Genomic DNA, 15520 nt, shown 5'->3' with positions numbered 1-15520 from the left:
GATCATGAAAAAAATTCACATTAGAAATTGAAGAAAACCACTTTGATGAAATTATATCTTGGATATCACTTTGGAAGTTGCTGCTATCAAGCAGCCATTGGTTCCCCACACATTGCCCCAAAATAATTGTGTTATAGCATTAACCCAATGAAATTTCCATGGAAATACAAAATAACAACTGAAGTCAATCAGTCAAGTCATAAGTTACAAACTTCAACCAAGAATAAGTGCTGCCAAGATCACAAGAATAAGAATTGTCTCATGAAGAAAGGCTCTAAAACTGAAAGTTTAAACCAGTACGTCTACATCTAGTTGCAAGAAAAGAGAAAGAAAGTGAGAAGAAACCCAAGAACATAGATAAACCACAGATACTGCTACAATGTGGTAAATAGTTCTCAGCCCAAGAACTAGAGTTTGAAACTCATTCTTAGAATATAGAAACAGAACCAGTGAAATGATACTAACCAGCATCAGAGACATCAGTTCTAAGGAAGCACAAAGAGATTAACATTAAATTTGGTTGTAATAGATATGGAGAAATGCAAATGAGGTCTTCTACAAATTAACATGTGTAAGATCCCTACTGAAACATGTTGACATCATTTTTCACAAGTGAATAGAACATTAAATAGAAGGTTTTGCATTCAATTAGGCCAAAGGATGCCTTCCCTATAGCCTTTACAAACTCAGAAAGACAAGACTTGGGTCCCATGGTATCTTGGAAATGAACAAGGGATGAGCTTCCCTATACCTTTATAGGAGTCTGGTCTGCCTACCCATGGTAGTGTTTAAGAGACTTCTTTTCTCTTTTATGTTAATTATCCTATCTAAGCATCTGATCATGGACCATGCTAGCTCTTGACTTCCCCAGTCATTACTGAATATAAAATTTGACAATGCCCATTAAACTACTAAGGCTTTTTTATTCAATCAAAGCACAAGGATGCATGCCTTACTTGACCCAATAGTGATTTTGTGCACTTTTGTTGATTCAAAACACGGCAGGTTTTTTCATTCAATCAAAGTGCAGAAACACTTGGAAACACCCTCTTATGGTGGAGGTAGGGGGTGAGAAGCCTGGCCACAATCTATTTTCTTCGGCATATACCCGTTTCCGGAAGAGTGCTCATGTTGCATACCCCTAACTAGTTTGATTCAATGGACCCAAGGATTTTTCAGTTGAGCGTGGTGCGATTCAACAAAGAGTAACTGACCAGATGAAAAGCATGCGACCCAGAATCACATCACTCCTCTTATTGAGGCAGAATCCCTCTTCTGTCTCTGTTCTTAGGAAGAAAATTAAGATGTCTTAGATTGAAGGAGTTTGTTCCAAAACTATTGCGATCTCTTCTTGATCGAGTTTCCCATTTGGGATTTTCGTTGGCCTAGTTTTGATTTGACGAACTCTTCTATTTCCCAAATCCCCACCATTACAGTGCTGGAATCAATGAAGAAATTAGTGTTTATCGAAATTTTACCTTGCAGGAACTTTGGAATACACTAAACGATGAGAGAGGAGTTGCAAGGGACCTTAAGGAGCTTGAGACACCTTCGAGCTTCAAAACCTCAAGAACTCGATGACTTGAACGACGATGGAGGAGCCCCAACCTGAACGGAGGAGTTGCAGGGAATCTTCAGATTTGCAGCCACAGTTGCAACGGGAGATTCTTAGCAAGAGTTGCAGAGATTTGAGCGTCAGATATGGAGTACTGCCATTTCTTGCGGGTTTTTTTGTTTTGGGAGGTCACGATTTTGTCGGGTTTTAATGAATTTTTCCCCCCACTTTCGGTTTCAAGAAACAGAAAAGCAAAGCAAGTCAAAGGTGTTTCTTCATTACTGTCTCTTAAAATAAAATAAAAGGGGACATAAATTTTAATTTTAAGTTTTATAAATAAGTGAAACGAAATAGAAAAATCAAACAAAAAAATGGGTGTTTCTCTATTTCTAAGCACAGAAAAATAAAAAAACACATTTGAAGAATAAAATCAAACGGCCCTTAAGTTTCAAGATTTAGCTCACATTTGGCAACACTTTTGCTTTGTGAGAGTCTTTCTGTGATAANATATTACAAAAAGAGAGTCATTTGCACATGGATAGTTTATTTCTACCATGTAGAGGGTTGAATGGATCAATTCTTTTTTTTTTTTTTTTTTTCATTCTAGAAAAAGGTTGAATGGACCAATTCAATTGTTGGATAGCCAAGCACCCTTTGAATTGTCTATGTGAAAATTCCATGCCAACAAGGCTACAACCATATGATTGATCATTATTTATAAAATAAATTAAGGTTTGCCGTGATAATTATAACGATTAAGTTTTTACTTTATTAGTGATTTGACCAAACAATTGGACTCTTGCCCCGTCATTAATTAATATCTACCTTCTATTGTAGTTTATAAAAAAAAAAAAAAACACCTATTATTTCCTATGATCAATCCAACCATGCGATAACCATTGTGAGGGAATTCCTTCTTTCTTCACCATGGATAATCAACCCTAATTATAATTGTTAAATGAACAAAAAAACATTTTGATTGTCCATTTCACCATATTTGGAAGCCAGACCTATATTCATACAGCTTGCCATATATTGAGCATCTTTTCTTTGTATAATTAGAAATCTAAATCTTGAATAAAATAAGTCTGTAAATCATGCTTACGTGATGCTGCTACATGATAAATACATGTGCACAAGGACTCCCAAGATAAAGAATTCATATACATGACTTGTACATAAAAATCCATGTGTAAAGAATCGTTATGGTTCTTGCTTTACAATTTAGACATTATATTATGTGGGCTCCATTCTAATATATATCTTCTAAATCAAGACCAAGGGACAATATACCTCACAACTGCTAGTGACAGTCAACACTCTCGGCGCCCTCCGCACTTAGTAAAGGTTCCTTTTGTTTTCATGCAAAGAGACAGAGAAGAAGGAAAATTCTATAAAATAAGTTTAGGAGAAGATTAGGCATGTCGCCAGTCTATCTATAATTAACAACTCATATATGAGAGGCATGTGGCTTATTTCCGAAGGGAAGGGAGAGAGAGTGATAAGACACCCCATGCTATTACTCCCTAGGTATTTAGTCCTTGAAAAGTGAGCTTCACCTTGAGTTCGAGAAAATAAAAAAAAAGGACTCTGTTTGGGAGTATCAGTGATTAGTCTTTACCAAAGCTTTATAAGCTGTTTGGTTATTATGTCCATAAAGTACAGAACAGAGTGATTTACATAAATCACATATGAGTGTATTTTTACCCGTGACAGGGACCGTAACAAAATGATAATAATGACAACTAATAAGCGAAAGCCGCCCGTGGAAAGTCAGAGATATGATAATTTGGTATAGAAACTAGCAAGGTCCGGTTGGGAACTGAGATGTAGAAGGCAACGACGGTGACAAAGAGGAAGAAACTAAGTACAAAATAACTCCCCATGCCTCCATGGAATGTCACCCTAACGATGACAGTGATACTGTGATGCTCCTAACATTACGGCAAAATAATGGCAGTAGCTCGGCACTATATGAAACTTTAAAATTGAACGGAACACTAGCCCTACCCTACGTAATCCTCGTGAGTTGGTATGGATATGGAAAATGATTTCAAGAACTGGAGTTGAATTGATTGATTTGGATTGAAATTAGCTAGTTTGAATCAGAATTGATTAAACTTGAGCTTTGATTTTGGTTTTCCTTTTTCCCCCAACTCTATCCTATTGAGTGTTGCCTACTAGGTGTTAGAATGGCAAATGGCTACATACTTCTACGCATATTCATCTATACACACTTGCAAACGATAGTGTTCGATCTCATAATCACCTTCCTTGAGCGTTGGCTTTATACATCGAAGCTGCCACCACTAGCCTATGTTAGTGTTCATCTTGATTCTGGTTGATAAGGAGTGATCAATTGATGCTGGGTTTCTAAAGTTTACATTGAAAATGGAAAACAAAATGATTTGAAAAGAAAAGAAATTGCAAATAAATTAGTCATACATTGCAAAAAAGATATCTGTGGTTCGAAAAGATTACCAACATCTATGGTGAGATGAGATATGCTTCAATATTGTAATAGGTTCGCAACCGCTCATCCTCATGCCTCTTTCGGATGGATTACAAAGAAAGATTCACTGCTACAAAGTTATAGTTGATCCCATTTAGGTAGTTTATTGAAATACAAATATAACCTTAAAAAAAAAAAATTTCTCGCCCCCAATCCCGCTATGAGCCTACCAATTAGTCAAGGTCCTAGTAACGAAGATAAACATGCAAGGTGGCCGATCCTTTCAGGCCTCATAATTATTAACATTATATTATCTTAATAATTCCTATATTTTCTAACGTCAACGTGGCCCCCTAGTCCAACAAGATATAATATTTTAGTGCATGTAATGTGAATTAACCAATGTATAACACATTTTTCATCTAAGTATTAGTATTACGTATTAGAATAATTTGATGCTTTAATTAGTCACTAATTTCTATCCCAAAAAAATTAATCATTAATTTTGGGAAGAAATTTTAGAGAAAACACAACCTTTGGGCCTCTTGTACCCTCTCTCTATTGCTAAATTCTATCTTCATCTTGGAAAAGAAAAAAAAAAGAATCAATAAATTCTAATATTGGGGGTGGGGGGGGGTGTGAATAAACAAGCAAAATATTCATTAGCTACTCACCTAGTTGCACCATATGGAAAGGTGATATGGCAAATCCAAGCTTTGGTTACTTAGGGAATGATTTGGAATCACCATCTGTCATATTTCACACTCAAATCAGATACCATTCTATCCTTTTGCATCTTCCTTTATATTTTCAGTTATTCATACATTAGTATACATCATTTTTATAGTCTTGAGAATATTATGCTTTATATTTTCTCCCCAAGTAGATACTACTCTATCTTATACTAGGGGTGGGGGAGGACGAGAACCAGGAGGCTCAGGTTGGTGAGCTTTTACACTCCACACTCTACCAACTGCATTACAAGGGTAGGGGTAGTGTGGGTTTTAGATTTTTTTTATGCTTTATCTTGCCATTTGGTCAATTTTATTTGGCTGAAACTTAGCATGTTGCATAGGAAACGTGGGGTTTATTTATCTACAAAATTTTTAGTCTCACTTGACCTATCATGTGACATATATTTGTGTAAATTCATCAATTGCACGGAAAAATAATAAAAAAAGAAAAATATTTTCTGAACCATCGAGAGTGTACAATATTATTTTCTCCTTCTCATATGAAATCACTTTGCTACCCTTTTTTGTATGTAATTATTTCATTGATGTACTCATCTATACCACTTGTTAAAAATATATATATATATATATCTATTTAAGATATTTTAGTAATTTATTTCTTTGCATATATCCACTTCTACATGCTTTTTGCTAGGAAGGATATGAAAGAGGAGGCTGCTTGTGCTTCCAAGTTCCAAAGACTTAACTTTGCCTAAAATCAGCCAAATGTGTAGGTGTAAGAGGGGTGGGGTCGCCATGAATCAACCCAAAAGTGAAAAGACTATATTGCGTGGTCGGCTACATAGATGGCATATGGGGCACCACTAGTTATTCACTACGCAGCATCTCACACTTATACTCACGACGTGAGCAAACTTAGAGGATCATGTCCCCAAAGGTGACACCAGTTAAGACTTTGGAGTATCGCACAATGTTCCCTCCATTAAGATGGATCCATGTGTCATTGGGACACCTGGACTCTTATTTTCTATTGAGATTTTCTTATTTTTTTAATAGATTTTAAAATAAAAAATCTAGTAATTTGAAAGAGATATCCCTTAGATCCACTTGAGATTGCATCATAACCATGTATTAATTATATGAATCCCACTTAAAAATAGAATATGTCATCTAATATAATATATAATTTAATACATCATACAATATGACTATAAGATCTTGTACCCACGTTTTATTGACTTCCCTGGTTGCTCCTTTGTTCCGAGAACCTTTTTCCAAACAAAAAACGTATCTCATTTCTCCTTTCAATATTGGTTTGTCTCCTTATTATGTCTTTTATTTTTTTAAGTAATAAACAATACCACTGTCACTGTTTCTCTCTCTCATTTATTCTTTAAATAATTAATTTTTAATTGAAAATTACTTTTATAAACTAGGTTCTTCAACTATTTTAAAGAAGATGATGATGAACTTTTATAATCATTTTTCCTTTTTCTTGATAGCTATTCTATTATATGACAAAGTTGATGACAACATTTTTTTTCTTTTTACTGACAATGAAACAAAACTAAGTTTCAAGATTTAGCTCACGTTTGGCAACACTTTTGCTTTGTGAGAGTGTTTCTGTGATAAGAGTGTTTATAGGTATTTTGCTCTTGAAGAGTGCTTTTACTAAATAATAGCGCATTAGAAAATTGATCGTAAGAAGTGTTTAGGATTACGGTGAAAGTACTCACTCAATCAAGCATTAGCTTGAGCTCTAGAAGTTTTGGGCTTAGGAGTTTCAAGACATAAGGGGTATATCTTCTCCACTCCATTAAAATCGTGTACATTTCTTTGTCTTCACAAGCTTGAGTGTTGCTAAAATATAAATGCATATTTAAATTGATTCTTCATTACCACTCTAGAGAGTATGTTCACTTTGTAGAAATACAAAAGTGAATCGATAATTCGATATAACCAAATACGTTTTTGGTGTTTTTCATTCTACTCCTACAGAATAAAAAAGCATCAGAAACACTCACACAGAGTATTTCCAAACGTAACTCCAATTTCCGGACCACCCTGACCAAAAAGTGATACTTCTACCTTCGTTTCTTCCCGATCAATCCCAACTCCCACCCCACCCCCACAAAAAAACAGCTCCTCATTAATAAAACCCACAATCTTTGGTCCACAAGTTGGCCCAAGCTCATATGATTTATTGAATGACCATGGTTCTAGCCCGTTGGGCAAGCTCACGAATATACAGCCCATTTTTTTTTTTTTTTTTTTCGAGAAAAGAAACTGCGAAATACATTAGAAATCGAGATCATCCCAGTCACATAGAGTTCTGCCGATTATGGTGCGACGGGCAGCATTTCTGAGAATATACATCGGGTATTCTGTTGGTTGCTTGATTACAAAAATACGAGAAAGTAGGGTTTCCTCCAGTTCCATTCTACGGGTTATAGTGGCCCACAGCCACATCAAAAAATTGTTAGGATTCATAAGTACTTCAAAATGAGGAACATCACACCACAGTTCCTGAATAGTCCATCCCGCTCATGTCGCTTCCTTCAATCTGGTTACGATTCCCTCCGCAGCCGCTTCAACAACCTCTCCTGTCACCAAATAATTAGCACAGAAGAGTAAGCATTGGTTATTATAAAATATCACTACCGCCCATCCCGATATATGATTAATAGTCATCGTTGTGGTGACAAGGATGATGCTATTGGGGTTAGGCAATTCCATAAATGGGGGGTGGTCATTTTATGGTTGGGGAAAGGTGTCGTTTGTGATGGTTATAGGCTTGTCCAATTGGCTGATACCGAGCTAGTAATGAGTTTGTGAGAGAATCTTTGCAGGGTTTGGTTTAGAGGAACCAAAAATGACAGAATCCCTAGAATTCCAGATGAAATAGCAGGTTATGATAAAGATTTTAAAGAAGTGAGTCAAGTCACTCATGTTCTGCTTAAAGGATTAAAAGAAGTACATAAGCACTGATGAAAAGAAATTAATATTCAAACATTCACTTCTGAGCCCAAGCGGACCAGCAGCCCACACTCGTCTTGAAAACTCGCATGTGAGAAACACATGCAAGATGTTCTCCTGTCCACGTAGACATAGATCACAGGTTGGATCTATGTCCATCCAAGTATTCAGAAACGCTTTGGTTGGCATTCCTTGTATTGCCACCCTTCAAAAGAACAACTTAAATTTGGGATGAATATTGATTTTTCATACAAAACGCCACCATTGAGAGCAAGGTGATAAGCAAGCACACCTATGATGGCATTCATTGGACTGAGTAAGTAAATTTTTTTGAATAAAACATGTTGCTATCGTAGTGGTGAGAGTCCCATTTTTTGAAAGGTGGCACCACCATCTATCTTCGCAATGAGATAGAGGGATAGTAGAGATTAGAGAAGATAGATGAGTAGGAAGAAGACTATTAAGAAGCTCAGCATTCCAATGCATATTAGTTAAGGCCATATTGACCAAATCTGTGTGATTATGATTGTTATGAGAAGATAAAAATTCATCAACAAACACATTTTTGTTATTAAAGATCCAAGGGTCATATCAGAAAAAAGTACTACTCCCATTGCCAATTTTCTTGATGATCATTTGCTTAAGGATAGGAAGTATACTTACAATTGTACTCTAAGGAGGGGACACAGTCGTATGGATGGTCAGTTTATCAAAGATAGACCTGTTATGGAAATACTTAGACTTGAGAGTTCTAGCCCAAAGAGAGTTAGGTTCATTAAGAAGTCTCCATCCCAATCGAACCAGCAGGGCCTTGTTCTGAGTTTCGGCGTTTCGTAGACCAAGTCCTCCATTCTTTTGAAAAACCTTTTGCCATTCGATGGTATGCATTTTCTTAGAAGAATCAGAGTCATTATTCTAGAAATGTAAGTAGATGTTGTCAATGTTCCTGCAAATATTCTTGGGCAGTTTTAAGCACATCATTAGACAAGAGGGGATGGTGGATAAGGAGGATTGGATGAGGACGGTTCTACCAGCATAACTCAATAGATTGGATTTCCAAACTGAAATCAATTTAGCACGACCATAATCGGACCAAACCGATTGAATGCATACATGGAACAGTCATATTAAGGCACCATTTGGTAACGTTTTCGAAAATAAAAACGGATTTTTTGGTGTTTGATAAACCTGTTTCTCGAAACGTTTTTTGTAGACATAATGCCACTAAAAACCCCAATAGTATCATCTAATGCTCAAATGGGAGAGAGGGTTCAATTGCCTCTTTTTAAGTTTAAATAGTTTAGAGATTTATCGGGCACAACAACCTTTTTTTTTTTTCTCTCAAATTCGTTTCTAGAAACAACGAAACAAGTCCGACTTTTTTTTTCAAAGTCGTTTCTAGAATTATAAATAGGCATAAATTTTGATTTATGTTTCTAAAAATGGGTGAAATGGAACAACCTTATCAAACACTTTTTAAGCTATTTCTCCGTTTCTGGGAACAAGAAAATGTAGAAACGACAGAAATGGAACATTATCAAATGGTGCCTAAATCGGTAGTAATTGGATCAGCTTCCGCATATTCAATCCAATGTTGAGGATTAATGTCATGTATTGTTACTTATATGTTGAGTAGGGTTATAAGAAATTCTATATGAAAAAAGAAGCGACAAGAAAAGAGTTTCGTAACTTTATTCTCCATAACTAGTGAAACGATTCTCATCTCATCTAAGTTATAAATTGACAATTTTGCCTCCAAATTAAATGCACAATCAATTAATTTTGATTGCACATTGTGACCGATAATAGACAATGGGGGATGAAGATGTTTTCATTAGCATTTAAAGTTGGTTCTGTGTTAGATAAGGAACATATATATATATTTTAAAGAAATATATAGGACTCTATGGACCTGCCAAAGAAATGACATGAACAATTGACTTTTCTACACTATAAAACAAAAATTGGAAAAAAAAAAAACATTGAAAGTGATGATGGGAGACTTAGACCGCTATAGAAACCTCATAAACAGTGGAGAAGAAAAAAATATCAAAATTCTTTTCTGTGGAGGTGTTGGCGTGGGGACCAAAGCCAGTCTTTTAATTGCATGCTAACTCCAGATATGTACAATAACAAATTTTATCAAAAGAAAGTGCAGAAAAATATATTCCTCATGCACTCTTATTAGCATCGTGCCTAAGAATTGCATTCCCCAAAAGATTAAAAAAAAAAAAAAATCTTCAAAATAAAAATTCAAAAGGAAAGTTTTCTCTATTTGAGAGTATGGCTCCTACTAGTCTACGAGAGAATCAATCAACATCCTCTTTTGATTCAATTTATGAGGGTAGAGAGGAGAACAGAGAAACACAAAGGATCAGAAGTTACACTCTCACAACTTTCTTCCACGATCAGAATACTTACATGAAAGGAACATCAACATCAAAGTCCAGTCACTTCTCAAAAGAAAAACTTTTTTAGGAAGAGGGTTCTTCAAGCTGCACGTGTGGGGGAGGAATTTACACGCAATGGCAATGACGGTGTGGAAAATAATACCATCCATATGTGGTCCCATATAGTCATAGTATGAGAGAGAAAATAATGAAAAACCTAATATGAGAGGAAAATACCATAGCATGTGTAAAGTTCCCCCCATTTTACAGGTTTCTCTCTCTAAATGATCACATCTTTTATTTATTTATTTATTTATATTTACAACTAAGGAACTGCCTAAGGGAATTTTACTCACACACACTAGAGGAGGAGGGGGGGATTAAAGGAAATGCATGTAACAAGAGTTGATCCCTAGACCACAAACCTGGCATGCACCTGCTCTAAATGATCACACCTCATATACATAATTTTGGACTGAGTTTTCCTTCACTCATGGTTCCTTGACCAAGGGCCTCAGATGGTGTGAAAAAGGTATCAAAGATCAATGGTCGATATTAACGACTTCAAACAGTAGGTGATGGAATAACTATGACTATTAAAAATTTTGGCTAGCTATTTACTTCAACGAGTTTAACGAAAACTTTTTCTCATAATTTTATTCCCAAAAACTCCACAAGAACCCATTATTTTGTCAAGAATGAAGATCTCTCTCTCTCTACATGATTTTGTTTGCTGGAGATAGAAAGTCCAGATTTATTTTATTTTATATTAATGTATTTAAAAATTGAAAAAAAAGAAAGAAAAGAAATGATAATAGCTGGTCAAGGGAGTAGCTTCCTAAATCAATATGCGTCCCGAGTTCGACTCCTCTCATCCCCTTGGGCCAGCCTTATGGTTTTCATAGGATTTGTGTGTGTGGAGGTGTATGCATAAAGGTCCGGACCTGTGTTAGCAATTCGGCCGAATAATTCACGAATTATTCGGCTGAACCGAATTTTTTCGAATTAAATAAAAAATTCGGACCAAATCCGAATTAAAAATAAAATTTGGTAAAAAAGGCGAATTTTACTAATTTGAATTTCAGGCCGAACCGAATTAAACCGAATTATTCGGTCCACTTAAACAATATTTAAAAACAAAAAAACAAAAAACAAAAAAACAAAAAAACAAAAGAAACAAAACGTCATATTCGCTTTTTTGACCACTTTTTTGACCGAATCCTTAAATTAATCAATCGAATTATTCCGAATAATTCTCCACCCGAATAATTCCCGAATCCGAATTTGCTAACTATGGTCCGGACTCTGGACAACTCCATTAGAAAAAAGAAAAAAAGTAAAAAAGGAAAAAAAAAGTGAGGAATTCCAGGAAAATTAGAAGTTGTGGAGGAAAAGATTTCTTAGGAATACAAATAGCTAATCTTCCTAGATTTCTTGAAAGACTGGCAATCAGACAGACAATCTAAATACAAATAGCTAGCATATAAAATACAAATAGGTAGTATACAGGTTACAAAAGATGACAAAGGCAGCTTCAAGACTAAACAGATTTGACTTGATTACATGGCACTTAGAAAAGAAGTGGAACTAGGAGGAATCGATACATCTACGGTCCCTTCTAACATCAAGACCACCTTCTTCATTGAGGGTCGAAGCGAGGGCTCATATTGGATACACCAAATTGCAACCCTAACCATCTTATCCAGTCTTCTTTTGTCCACCTCTTGGTCGCCAACCAGCCTACCAAGCTCATCAGCTTCAAAACAGTTGTAGATCAAATCTGTGAGGATGATTTCTTCCTCTGGAACATTCATATCAATGCCCCTTCTTTGGCATATTATCTCCAAAAACATGACCCCAAAACTGTAAACATCTGCTTTAACTGTAACAGGCAAGTTTCGGTGCCATTCGGGTGCAACATATCCTCTAGTTCCTCTAATCCCAGTCTGAGTCTTAGTTTGGTCTATCTTTAAGAGCTTTGACAATCCAAAATCAGAAATCTTTGGACATCGGCACTCGTCCATGAGGATGTTTTGAGGCTTTATGTCACAGTGGATGATTTGGGTGTCACACTCTTCATGTAGGTAGAGGATACCTTTAGCTATGTTGAGAGCAATTTCCATCCTTTCTTGCCAACTTGGTGGTATTTCAGAATTAAAGAGGAGGTTTGCAAGTGATCCATTGCTCATATATTCATACACCAAAAGCCTATTTGAGCCATCACAACAATAACCAAGCAATTTGTCTATTCTCTTCACAGCTACAATCCTGCCACCATTTGGCAAGGTTCCTTTAAAAACAGTGCTGAAAGCTCCCCTACCCACCACTTCTTTGAAATCTTCTGTCACTTTCTCAAGCTCATCGTATGTAAATGATCGAAGCCCGATCTGAGACCTTCTTATATGCCCAAAACCGGTACCGGTAAACAAGAAACCCTAAAATTGCTAATACCATAAATGAACAAGCATTAAATGTAAGACTCGTAAATAAGATACCTTTACTCGCTCCTCTTCTGCTTTCTTTTGTTACCGCCCCATGATCACTTGGAGTGTTGGGGCTACAACTTCTGCTGACTTTAACAAAAGTGAAGGTAGTGGTGGTGGAAGTAACTACTATCATTCTTCCGTATCTCAACGGGAGCATCTTTTTACTGCACTGCTGGTCTTTAAACATTGCAGCCTCACAATTACCATCTCCCAAACAAGCATCTTTGCATTCTCCTTCAGTTTGGGATGATAAAACTGAATATTGATCATCTTCCCATGAGATGTTCTCCAACGTAGATATGGAGTTGCTGCTATTTTGTGTTTCATTTCCACAGCTCTCAGCTTCTAATTTTGCTTGGCAACCAAATCCTTGGCGACTCTGGTTAATGTAGTTGAAACCAGGAATACAGTTGCATACGGCCCGTTGATCCCTGAGAGTACAATACGGGTTCAATCCGCAAATGCCTTTGGGGTCACAACTATTGGTTGATGATACCCATCCAATAGACCAACTGCTCTTCCGATCCAGATTAAGTGAATAGAGTCTGAAGATCCCATCAACATCGATGGTCATGCGGTAGAAAACGTTCCTGTTGATGGGAGTTTCACCAGAAGAAAGATTCTTTATAATGAAACCGGTACCATTCAGCAAATACAGATATCCATCAGCATCAAGATTTAATGAACAGTTGTCTCCTTGCCCATCAGTACCTGAGGCCCAATATGCATATGAGCCTGTGTCATCAGTTCTAATGGGGTATTGAACAAGGTTGCCGTCATGCTGCATATTGAGCCGGAATTTTCCGGTCGAGTGGTCGGTTTCTGATAAACCAGAGAATAGCTCCTGCCCTGCCATTAGCCGCTGACCTGGGAGAAGGGTATCGGTGGGTGAGTGATCAAAACTTTGACAAATGATACTTCCGGTTGAATTATATAGAACGAAATTGCCTGTGTCAAGCATGGAAGCCCAAGAGACAGACTTCGAGTCGTCACCAATAGCTTTTGGTTGGCCTTGTTGTGTGGGTTGCAGGATCAAGCTACCATCTCTTGTAAGGTTCAAAGTAGCGTTGGTAGACAAAGGTGGATCGTCTCGGTTTACTGTCCAAACCACGGTATGTTCGGGTATTTGGGCAAACCAAATTCCGACGACAAACCCATTTCCGTGTGGATAAAATCCAAAGGCAAATCGACCAGAAGGAGATAGCCATGATGATGAATTGGTGGAGGAGGAAGCAGGGGAGAGAGAAGAACCTAAGCTAATGTTGGATGACCTAATTTGTTGAGCTGCTACTACTGCAGAAACATAAAGTGCAGAAGAGAGTATTAGTAGAAACACAAAGGTAGTAAGAGCAGCCATGAGAATTGGATGAAGAGAGTAGTAGTCACTCGGTTGGGTGTGGGAGCTGCATATACAATGGTGTCTTTCGGTCCCTTTTTATTGTTAGTAGTGACAAGAACAGTCAAGGGTGTAAGTTCTAGTCACGGTTGTAGAATTAAAAAGTCAAACCGCTAGTCATCACAGCCGTGGGAAGTACTCTGAAGCTTATAAGGCTATTATCAAATTAACCAGTTTTAAAATCCAATACTGTCTTCCTCTAATATTTCCTGAACTTGTTTCACAAACCAAGTTGATTACAGAATTGAATTGTAAAAGCAACACCGCGCACTTCAAGCCAATGGACCATAAGATAGAGATGTTTTAACTTCCCGAAGTAAATTAGAAGTTTCCAAGAAGATGGTAGTCCAATATTTTCTCATTGCTCCTCAGTCCTGTTCAGAATTTCGTTCAGTTTCATATATTAGATCGTTCTCCAACGTCTCTTCAAGTTCGGGCTTAGCCTGGGTGAGTTAGGCTAGCCCCCGTCTGCTTCCTTCGAGTGTCGGTTCTTTGTGCTAATTCCCTTGCTTCTTCTTGCAGTGCAAGTCACCAGGGCCGAGGCTAAGGCCGCCGCCGCGGCAAGGCAGGCACAGATCAAGGAGGCCAAGGCACGTGACGCCCAACAACAGCCGAGGCCGAAGAGGAAGGAGAAGAAAGAACCGTCCTCCGAGACCCCGAAGAAGAGGCCCAGAGTCGAAGGGTCGAGTGCCGAGGCTGTCCAGGCCCTTGTAGCTCCTGGCCGAGACGGGCCTGCTCAAGACCCCTCCCCTGCCGCTGTCTCCCGAGGCCCGAGGGTTGCGACGACGAGGGTTGAGGTGGGGTTCGTCCCCCAATGGTCAGTGAAGGAAGACGACACGCTGGCCGTCGGACGGGTCGCTCGAGAGTTGGTGATGAAGGGGAGTCTTCCCCGAGATGCCACCGAGGCCCAGAAGCAAGGGACGGCGGCGATGATCACGTCCGCATGCATCTTCATGGCGGGGGTAAGCTTCAGTCCCCCTACCTTCTTCTTCTACTGTTCTTTTTTCTTTTTGCATTCTGACCTTCGGTATTTCGTGCAGGCTCAGAATCAGATGGGTCAGCTGGCGGCTCGAGCCGAGGCTATGTGCCGAGACCTTGAGGTCGCCGAGAGGGAGAAGGTCTCCCTGGACAACGAGCGCACCCTCCTCCTCGAGAAGGTGGAGCACTTGGAGAAAGAGCTAGTCTTCGAGCGCCGAGAGTGCGATCGGAAGCTCTCGGAGCTGAAGTCGCAGGTGAAGGCCCGAATTTAGGAAGCCGTGGCTCGAGGGGTCGAGGAGTATTGGTCCTCTGAGGACTTCAGGGAGGAGATAAAACGCGCCATCACCCCGGGGTACACAATGGGCGCCATCGAGGTCCGAGATTGGGTCCTCGAGCGCTACCCCGGGGTCTCCTTTGAGGATAGTGGCCTCATCTTTGAGGACGACAATGTGGAGGCGGCCCCATCGACCACCGAGGTTGCCGATGCCAATGGCGGAGGCTGCAGCGAGGAAGGCGAGGTCCAGCTGCATCGAGAAGTCCCCCCGACTCCTGACCATGGAGGTTCGGATCAGGAGACCCTCCCAGCCGAAGA

The 15520-nt window shown here is 38.5% G+C and overlaps 1 pseudogene; it reads right to left on the bottom strand.

Moving 5' to 3' along the window:
• Window positions 1-11534: 11534 nt before the first annotated feature.
• Window positions 11535-13911, bottom strand: LOC122074436 (annotated as a pseudogene).
• Window positions 13912-15520: the final 1609 nt, after the last annotated feature.

This window comes from Macadamia integrifolia, chromosome 3, assembly GCF_013358625.1.
Source record: "Macadamia integrifolia cultivar HAES 741 chromosome 3, SCU_Mint_v3, whole genome shotgun sequence".
NCBI lineage: Eukaryota > Viridiplantae > Streptophyta > Magnoliopsida > Proteales > Proteaceae > Macadamia > Macadamia integrifolia.
The sequence above is the reverse complement of the archived record's forward strand: the minus strand, read 5'-3'. Positions and strand labels throughout refer to the sequence as shown.